This window comes from Lycium ferocissimum, chromosome 3 (assembly GCF_029784015.1).
Source record: "Lycium ferocissimum isolate CSIRO_LF1 chromosome 3, AGI_CSIRO_Lferr_CH_V1, whole genome shotgun sequence".
Lineage (NCBI taxonomy): Eukaryota > Viridiplantae > Streptophyta > Magnoliopsida > Solanales > Solanaceae > Lycium > Lycium ferocissimum.
This window is the reverse complement of record NC_081344.1, coordinates 1,484,849-1,494,248: the sequence shown is the minus strand read 5'-3', so window position 1 is coordinate 1,494,248 and position 9,400 is coordinate 1,484,849.

Below are 9,400 nucleotides of genomic sequence, written 5' to 3'. Positions count from 1 at the left end.
ACACTTCAAATTATTCTTGTATAGCATGTGATCTACACTCTCCATTTTATATAAAAATGTTGTCAAGTGTTGTCCACGTGGATAAATAATGTCACAATGGCACCTATATGGATTTTTTTTTTTAAAAAAAAAAAACTATTTGTTTAAAAAACAAACTAAAAAATAATAATTTTTGTAAAAAAAATATAAAAAATTATTGAAAATAAAACTTTTTTTTAAAAAAAAAAGAATCAACTTTTCCATTTTTTTAAAATCATTTTTTCCTAATTTTTTAATTTTTTGATATTTTTTTACAATTTTTTTTCAGATTTTCTTTTTAATATCCAGATTTTTTTAAAAAAAAATAATGCAGTTTTTTTTAAACAAATATGCAGTTTTTTTAATAAAAAAAATATTTTTTTTTAATTTCTACGTAGGTGTCACCATAGCATTACTTATGCCATGTGGACAATTTTTTTGAGAAAATTTCAACTTCACTTGCCTTTTTGAGAGTGAGTTCACACATTTAGTTCAGATGTGTTTTGCAAACTAGATAGTGATAGTTTAGGTAGTTTTCTCAACCTTATGATAGTTTAAGTATGAAACTAAAAAAAAAAGTGATAGTTAAGGTGTATTTTTGATCCTTATCTCTAATTTTAAATTATTTAGACCAATTTATGGTGAAGTCGAAGCTCCTTTATATATGAGACTATGTAAAAGTATAGATGCACCAAAAGTATAACAAAGGGCAAGATGAAGTAATTTCAGATAGTACAAAGATAAAATCAGACTTTCCCCGCCCAATTTACTTCTAAAAAAGCAGATCAAACAATTATTGTGATTATTATAAATATAAAACGAGCTTAACTTTTTCTGAGAACCAAGGTTACAAGATGTTTGACAACTGCAGAAATGGTTGCATGTTATAATATTCGTTCACACATCATTGATGATCTCAATGAATGAAGTCTTTTGAGGATGTATGAATGATATACACTGTCTTTTTAAAAAATGTTGTCACCATTTAAGTTTTGCAAACAGTGTAAAAAGACGTTCCTGACCATTTGAAGTTATTGCAAAGCAAGAATAGTCTTGGTCATTGTTTTGTCGGGAAAGGGTCATATTTGCCCCTCTACTCTTCAAAAAATGGTTATATTTACCTTTCATTATATTTTTTTGGCCAAAGTCATAAGCGGCCTCCTAAACTTTTTCTGAAATTCCCCATAGCTACCTAAACTAACGCTTATTCCGATTGAACACTTAACCTATTAAAAAATATACCTATTAGCACTTTTTTACTAATCAGCTAAAAATGTAAAGTGTGTGAGATGCACTCGCCCATGACGTGGCAAGTGACGAATTAGCTGTGGCCATCTGGTATTTTGAGTTCTAAATAATGATTAAAAAATATTTTATGAGTAAAAGGAAAAAAAATTATGCTAAAAAGAGAAGGAACCCACTCACCCCCACCAACCAAGCTTCCCCTGCTAAAGAACCGCCGTCCCCCGCCATCTCCATCGCCGTCCCCTGCCAACCCCATTTCTTCTTTTCTTCATCTTCCTTACCAATTACCCACTGTAATTGTGGATTCTTTTCCTTCTTGTATTGTGGATTTTTTTTTTTTAATCCAAAAATAGTCCTTTAAAACATAAACTTTTCTGGATATTAAGCTCCAACATTTTTTACCGAAACATCAGTAGAAAACAACTCTGCTAAAACGATGGGATGGCATTTTCACGATCTACACCTTTCCTCCTAGGAGCTGACGCTGCTGCTGCTACTGAAGGTGAAATAACAAGGATTTTGTTGTGGATTCTTTAGAGTTTGGACTTTTGTGATAATTTCAGAAAAAATATTTTCAGATTCGTTTCTACTTGCCGGAAAAAATGAAGATTCGTCGGAAAAGTTTTGAGACCCAAATTTGATATCCTTTTTCTTGATGGCCAACTCAGATTGGAAAAATAAAAAGAAATGAAATTGTAACGGTGGTGGCGTTTTCAAATCTGAACAAAAAAACGACGAGGCGGTGGCTGTAATGGCTGAGACTCTGGTCATCTTCCAAATAAGGATGAAAATGGCGTGGTGGCAGCGGTGATGACAGAACCGAAAAATGATGGTGGTGAAGAGGCTGGAAAAAAAAGAGTAAGGAGAAGAGTGGATGACAGCGGCAGCGGCGGGATTGGTGGCGGGTGGATGGTGGCGGGTGGATGGTGGCAAAGAGAGATGAAGAAGAAGATATCATTTTTTAAAGGAAAATGTCTAAATTAAGAGCCCGTTTGGATTAGCTTATAGCTTAAAGCTGTTTGCAGCTTATAAGCTGAAAAAAATAAGTTGGGTAGTCCAACTTATTTTTTTTGGCTTATAAGCTGCTTTAGATAAACTAAGTTAAATGGGTCAAATTATTTTTTTGAGCTTATTTTAAGCACAAAATGACTTTAAGCTGGTCAGCCAAACACTCAAAAAAGCTGAAAACAGCTTATAAGCCAACTTATAAGCCAATCCAAACGGGCTCTAAATGCCTTCCACGCTCCTGACTTAAGTGTATCACACACATTGTGCTAAATCAACAAAAAGTATCTATGTGATTTAAATTCGAAGTAGTTTAGGTGTCAAATTGGAACAAGCGTCAGTTTAGGTGGCCGTGAGAAATTTGAGGAAAAGTTTAGGGGGCCGCTTATGACTTTGGCCTATTTTTTTGATACGTTTATCCTTACCATCATACTTTAGGATCATATTTGCTCCTCGTCCGTTAAATCCCCATGTCCCACCTTTGTTTTTTCTACATGGCGCTAATGTGAATTTCTTTTTCTCCCAATTTAAATATGGTAACATATTTAAAATAATTTAACCAGCCCACCCAATTAAACCCGACCCACCAACTAAAATAAACCGAAATCCTATCCATCTCTTTTCTCCGGGCCAGCTCCATGTTTTCCGGCGAGCGAGAAAATTTTGGACAGTGAGTGAACAAAACTATAGTGTTACCTCTAATTGATTTATTTGAATATTTCACCTTTGTCTATGTTAATTTGTTTCCCTTTAAAACTTAGGTGTTAGGAGACATGAATCACTCAATGATATTTTGAAGTGTTTGTATTCTTTCTTGTAGGGAACCCATTTCGATATTTAGGGTCGGTTGATAACCCACAGACGACGAATTACAAATGTCTAGAAAAGTTCTATTGCTATCTCGATTTCATAGATAAATTTATATGTATCCCCGATAATCTCATTTCTTTTGACGGAGAGGGGGTCCACCTTCTTCTATTTCTACATCTAGGATTCGACTTGTATCACAACAACGATATAGCAGCGGCAACGGATTGGCATACAAGAACCTCGAACTCAAAATCATTAATCTAATACAGAACACAATTATTGCATAACCGAAGTAAATTACGAGAAGTGGCACAACAATGGAGAAAATAACAAAGGCCAGTGCTTAAATAGAGTACTGACAGAAGCCTAAAACTCGGAGAAAGCTTTCGAGTTTATTTAAGGAAATGTCGAGAATAGTGAAGTTTTGAATAACGTCTATAGGCTAGACGTGAACCGAGTTGTCGCCGTCGGATGAATTAGAAGTAACAATATAGTATCGTTCACTCATTGTCCAAAATTTTCTTGCTTGCCGGAAAACATAGAGCTGGCCCGGATAAGAGAGATGGACGAGTTGGGGGGGGGGGGTTAGGAATTAGGATTTCGATTTATTTTTATTTAGTGGGTTGGGTTTAGTTGGGTGGGCGGGTTAAATTATTTTAAAAAGGTGACCATATTCAAATTGAGAGAAAAAAGAAATCCACATTGGCGCCATGTAAGAAAAACAGACGTGGGACATGGGTATTTAATGAATGAGGGGCAAATATGATCCTAAAGTATGACGGTAAGGGTAAGTACATCAAAAAAAATATGCCCGTTGTTTTATTAAAATTACTCCTTCCGTCCCATATTAGTTGGTCACATTACTATAAATATCCGTCCTAAAATACTTGTCCATTTACAAAATCAAAATAGAACTACCTAAGTTTTTTCTACTTTGTCCTTAACATTTGTTTATCCTTAAAATCGATAACAATTAAATTTATACGCGGTTCAAAGGATATGCGGTTTAATTTAATACGAATGACTATAAAGCAATAAATAATACTGCAAGAGTGAGTAAAAACAATCAAACCACATAAAAATAATCAAACCACGAAAAAGCAACGATTGGTCCTGGGAAGCGACCGATCGGTTGGCTCGGGTCCTCGGGACCGGGCTCGTGTTACAATGGACAAGGAATGAACAATTATAGAACACTTAGAGAGATGGATAAAAATTAGAATCAAATTGTATTACTTAGAATGTTGTGCGTATGAAGAACTCACCCAAAGTAAAAAGGGTCCTCCTCTTTATATAGTAGAGAAGTCCTAACCCTAGTACAAGTCTAAATAATGTACAAAATCTTCAGTTAATGACAAGCAAAATCGACGACCGCACTATCTAATTGATGGCGGATATTTCGGCCTCTCATTTATCATTGTTAACCGCCCCCTCGTCCTATCTCGATATTCGGTTCCAACCGAGCTCAGTGGCTCCGGATTAGACGTGCTTGATCTTGCAACTATCCAACACTTGATCTTGACCCTGACTGGATTCATCCGATCTAGCAACGACCATCATGATCTTACATTTCTTGTCGGGAAACCGAGGGTATCCTTCCCTCGATTTTGCCCGTATAAAAATAGTCCCCCCATTTTTCGGAGGGAAGTATTAACTTCAGGAAATGGATTTTGATAAAGCCGAGTAGGTCGTGCCTAGTTGATTGGATGATTGGAAAAGACATTCTCATCAAATCCTTGCACTTTGCCCGATGTCAATTCATAATTACTACAGCCGCCTAATTAGTCTTGAGAATCCGCCTCCTGTCAGAATTCTTAAATCCTTCAAAACCTTTTGTACTCCTGATTATATAAAGCCCATATACTTCTTTTTTGCCATGCACTTTGAACCTAAACCCTAAACCTCATCTTTTCCAAAAGCCTTTGCTTGTAATTGCCAAGTTCTATGTTCTCTTCTAGGTCTTGAACCTTTCTTAAACCATTATTTTTCACTGCTTATCACTCGCTTTCTTCTTGGTCATGACTTCTCTACCGTTTCTAACTCAATGTGTGAACCGTTCTTCGTCACCGCCACATTCACCGCCCTTGTCAGTAATGGGAGTGACCAGCCCTGAGGAAGAGTTGGAGTTCCTTGCTGCGGGCATTCTTCCTGCCAGTTTCAAATATACAAATGATTGTAAAATATCTTCTTACCTTGATTCTATGGATAAATTCGAATCCTTTATCGACGATGCCATCATCACCGTAGTTCGAAATGATTGTAACCTCGGTGCAGATATCGACGTCCGCCCTATTAAAAGTGCGATGAGGGTCAACCACCATGTTGTTGGTTATTCGATGACCTATACCTATCCCTTCGTTATTGGGTTTTCTCTTCTTATTCCCTAAGTGATCGAGGACTTCTGTCATTGATACAGTGTCTGTGTTGGACAAATTGCTCCGCCGATTTAGAGGCTTGTGTATTACCTCAAAATTTTGGCCAACGTAGCCGGGGTTTCTTTTACCTTCGACCATCTAATCCATATATATGTACCCTGGGTAATTCTAGGGGGCATAGTTTATTTGCTTCCTCGTGGAACCCGAGGCCTTATAGATCCGGAAGATGATTATGACAGGGGATGGCTACATCGGTTCGTAATGATTCGTACGGTCTAACTCCACTGTTCCCTATCCGTAGACTTTCGGAGATGTGGAACCCCATCCCGAATCCGATCTAACCTGAGCTTGTAATCACAATCTTTAAATGAGAAGTTGCACTTTTAGGCGCCTCCCGTAACGTGGGCCATTCTTGGAGAAGCATGGCACCCGAAAGGTGAAAAGGCAAGAACTATGGTAATTTTCAATCTGTTTGTGGAATTCTTTAGTTTTTTCATTTTATACTCTAACCTTGACTCTTTGGTTTTCAGGGCTCCCGACGAAAAGGTCGTCAAAAGGGAAAAATATTGTCGAAGGTGATGTCGAGGATATTATTGAGGGAAGAAAGACTACGGCTGCATCAGTGAAAGCATCCAGTCGAAGAGTCCCTACAAGCACCTCGGCCATTCCCTTAGGGATCGGCTCTCGCATCAGAACGTGCATCTTTTGGAGGCTGGATAGGAAATTCCTCGTGATGGACCGCCCCCGATGATTGTTCTTGATAAAGTGGATCTAAAGGAGCAAAACATCCCTGGTTCGGTTACTACCGTGGATAATCTCGGGACCATTTAGCTGATGCTTGAAATTGTAGAAATACCTGAGAGTATAAGCCGAAGTTCTCAACATTCGGTTCACTATACGAGTTTGGAATTCCTTTTTGTTTCTAGTTTAGGATCATAAGTTAGGCCTTTTTGTTTTGTGGAACTGATGTAACCGAAGAAATCAGACATTCGTTATATAAAGAAAATTAGTAGAACCTGTGGACTGGCTTTTTATCAGCTTTTATCGAAGGCAGTTTACTTTTACACACCGTTTGAACTTTCCTCTTTGTTCATGCCTCCGTTACGTCGAACTTAAGAATACCTTATCCTGTAATTTTCGAAATAATGTGGGAAAAATCAAAACATCTTATCGACCGTCACATCCATCTGACTTCGGCCACTTGTGGCTTCATTATTGGTTGAACCGTCGGTTATCCGATCAAAGTGTTTTCGTCATTACTTCGGCCATGTGTCATATCCTGGTTGGGTGAACCAACAGTTATGGAATGGCAACCGTCTCGGCCTCCCTATGAATTTGGACTTCCCCTTTCATTTTTTTTTTTTTTTTACCTTCAGAAATTTCATTCTCCAAAATTACCATCGTGCTTTTGAATAACCAAACCTTCATACATTCATATATTCACCTTCGAACCTTCATATCTTCAAAACATTTGCCCAGACCTTCAAATCTTCATATCAAACCTTCAAACCTTGCTATTTTCAAAACAATGGCTAAATCGTCGAAAGCTAAAATCGGTGAGTCTTTCTTGGCTCCAAAATCAGGACCGCAACTGTCAGATTATGCCCTGGCTGATTACATTACGAACAAGGATTTTAAGGTCGAGAGGCCTTCTTAGCAAGGGGATCGGGGTGCTAAAATATCAAACTACGTATGCATGATCCCCCTGAATAAACTCGAGCAGGTCAAAAAGGACAGCAGATGGGAAGACAAAGACTTCATTATTTTCGATCGCGATGAAGCCATCACGACTCATGTGGAGGGGTACCCGAGTGTTTACACATACCCTTTCATATTTGGTCCACTCGACACGGTGGTCGTAGATTTTTGCAGGAGGTACGAGATCTATCTCGGTCAGATCCACCCCTCGTTTTAGAGGATCGTTACACTCCTCTGTTACTTTGTGAATAACGTGGAAGAATCTTTCACGATCAACCACCTTCTCCGGTTGTATAGTCCCCCGGTATTTCGGGGTGTTATTATTAAGCTGCACTACGAGCAAAGAAAGCTCTCTTTTCTTGCCTCGATGAGGACAGGGACTGAGGTTGGTAGGGAAGATTCGTCCGAGTGAGGATCGAGGATCTGATAAGATGCCGTTCCCCGAGAAGTGGAACCAAAATCGTAAGTGAATTCTTTTTCCAAGCAGCTAAGTAACTCCTCTAATATTCTATTTATGATTTTGATCTTCGTTCATATGTTTGCAGCCCTTCCCCGAACCCTTAATGTGACCGCCGATTTGGAGGAATGGATCGAAAAAATTGCAATTAGCTTACTTACGCCAAGCGTAACTGGCGTTCACCTTCAAAGGGAAGATAGGAGGCCGAGAATCATAGTGAACGTCTGACCGAGGTGCTATTTTACCTCCTCGTAATTATGCCATACTTCGTTTAACATTTTGTTCTCTCTTCTTTGCAGGCCTTTCAAAGGCCACCAAGATCTGGGGGCAGATTTAAAAAAGGCTTCGGGGACATTTGGTGCCGACGCTCCCCTCCCTCCCGCCTAATCGTCGGGGCCACCGCGAGAACCAATCTTCCAAGCCTCTTACCCTTCCACAATCCGGGATCGAGGCCACCAAGGAAGAGAAGAACGAAAAGAAGAAAAGACGGTGATCCAAATCCTCCCAAGTGTTTCTTCCGAGCAAAACAAGCCGAGGCTTACCTCGCCGAGAGGCTTCTAAAAAATAGCACGGGCCCGGGTCCCGACCCTGAGGCCACTGACCAACTCAAGAATTATTCCGATGATGAGGGCCTCGTGCTAGTCAGGCACCGATTCTCTAAGGAAAACACTAACCAAGAGGTGAAAAGCTCGAAAGAAACCATTCCACCATTGGTGGAAAGCACAAACCAAGAGCCGTTAGGATCGAAAGTAATGCCCCGATACTGGTGGGTTTGGAAACCATCGGATTGAGAGTGGGAGTCCCCAAAGATGCTGCCACCGTGCATTCTTCCATTCGAGGAACAAAAAAGGAGACAGCTGACAAGCAGCCCCGCCCCTCGAGGGTAACTTTCTACCGGCCGGCTCGAAGGTACCTTACATTCCACCTCTATATGGTATAGATTCCGTCCTTCCCTTATGAGCTATGGCTTCGACTGACACCATTATTTTCATACAGATCCGAGAGCCCAAAAACTAAAGGCAAAATGACCGAGTAACCTATAGTGCTAAAATATATTGCTAATCATTTGCCCGATAAAGATACTATTACGATCGAGGGCCACTCAGGGTTCGGCCATTTACCCATCCCGTTAGTCGATCGATTTAGGGTTAATTTTGGTATCCGATTGGATAAAAAAATTTCGGCCCCAACCATAGACCTGAACCGAAAAAAGTTTGTCTTATTTATGGTACTAGCTGATATGAATATGTTGTCCAGGCCGGTCGGGGTGGCCAGTTATCTGTATCCTCTAGTGACCACAGAGGATTAGAGGAAGATGAATGAGGTCCATGGCCCTCGTCTTTTTAACGAGGCTTAGCAGAGTCGAAACCGGGTACACCCCCTTCTTCTGTTTTTATACTTAGTTTTATTTTCCTTTCCCTTTCTAACAATTGCTCCCTTTTTGTTTCAAGCCTCCGTGCTTCACTATGAAAGCTTTCACCGACTGAGAATGGAAGTGAACCGTCTTAAGGATTAGCTCGAGAAGAAAACAATCCTCCGGTGCTTCTTCCGAGAGCAGAAACAAGCTGAGGCTTACCCTCAAGGAGGCTTCTAAAAAAGATACCGGGGCCCGGGTTCTTGACCCTGAGGCCACTGACCAACTCAAGAATTATTCCGATGATGAGGGCCTCGTGCTAGTCAGGCACCGATTCTCTAAGGAAAACACTAACCAAGAGGTGAAAATTAAAGAAACCATTCCACCATGGGGGGAAAAACAAAACCCAAAAGCCAGGCTCGAAAGTAAGCCCCGAAT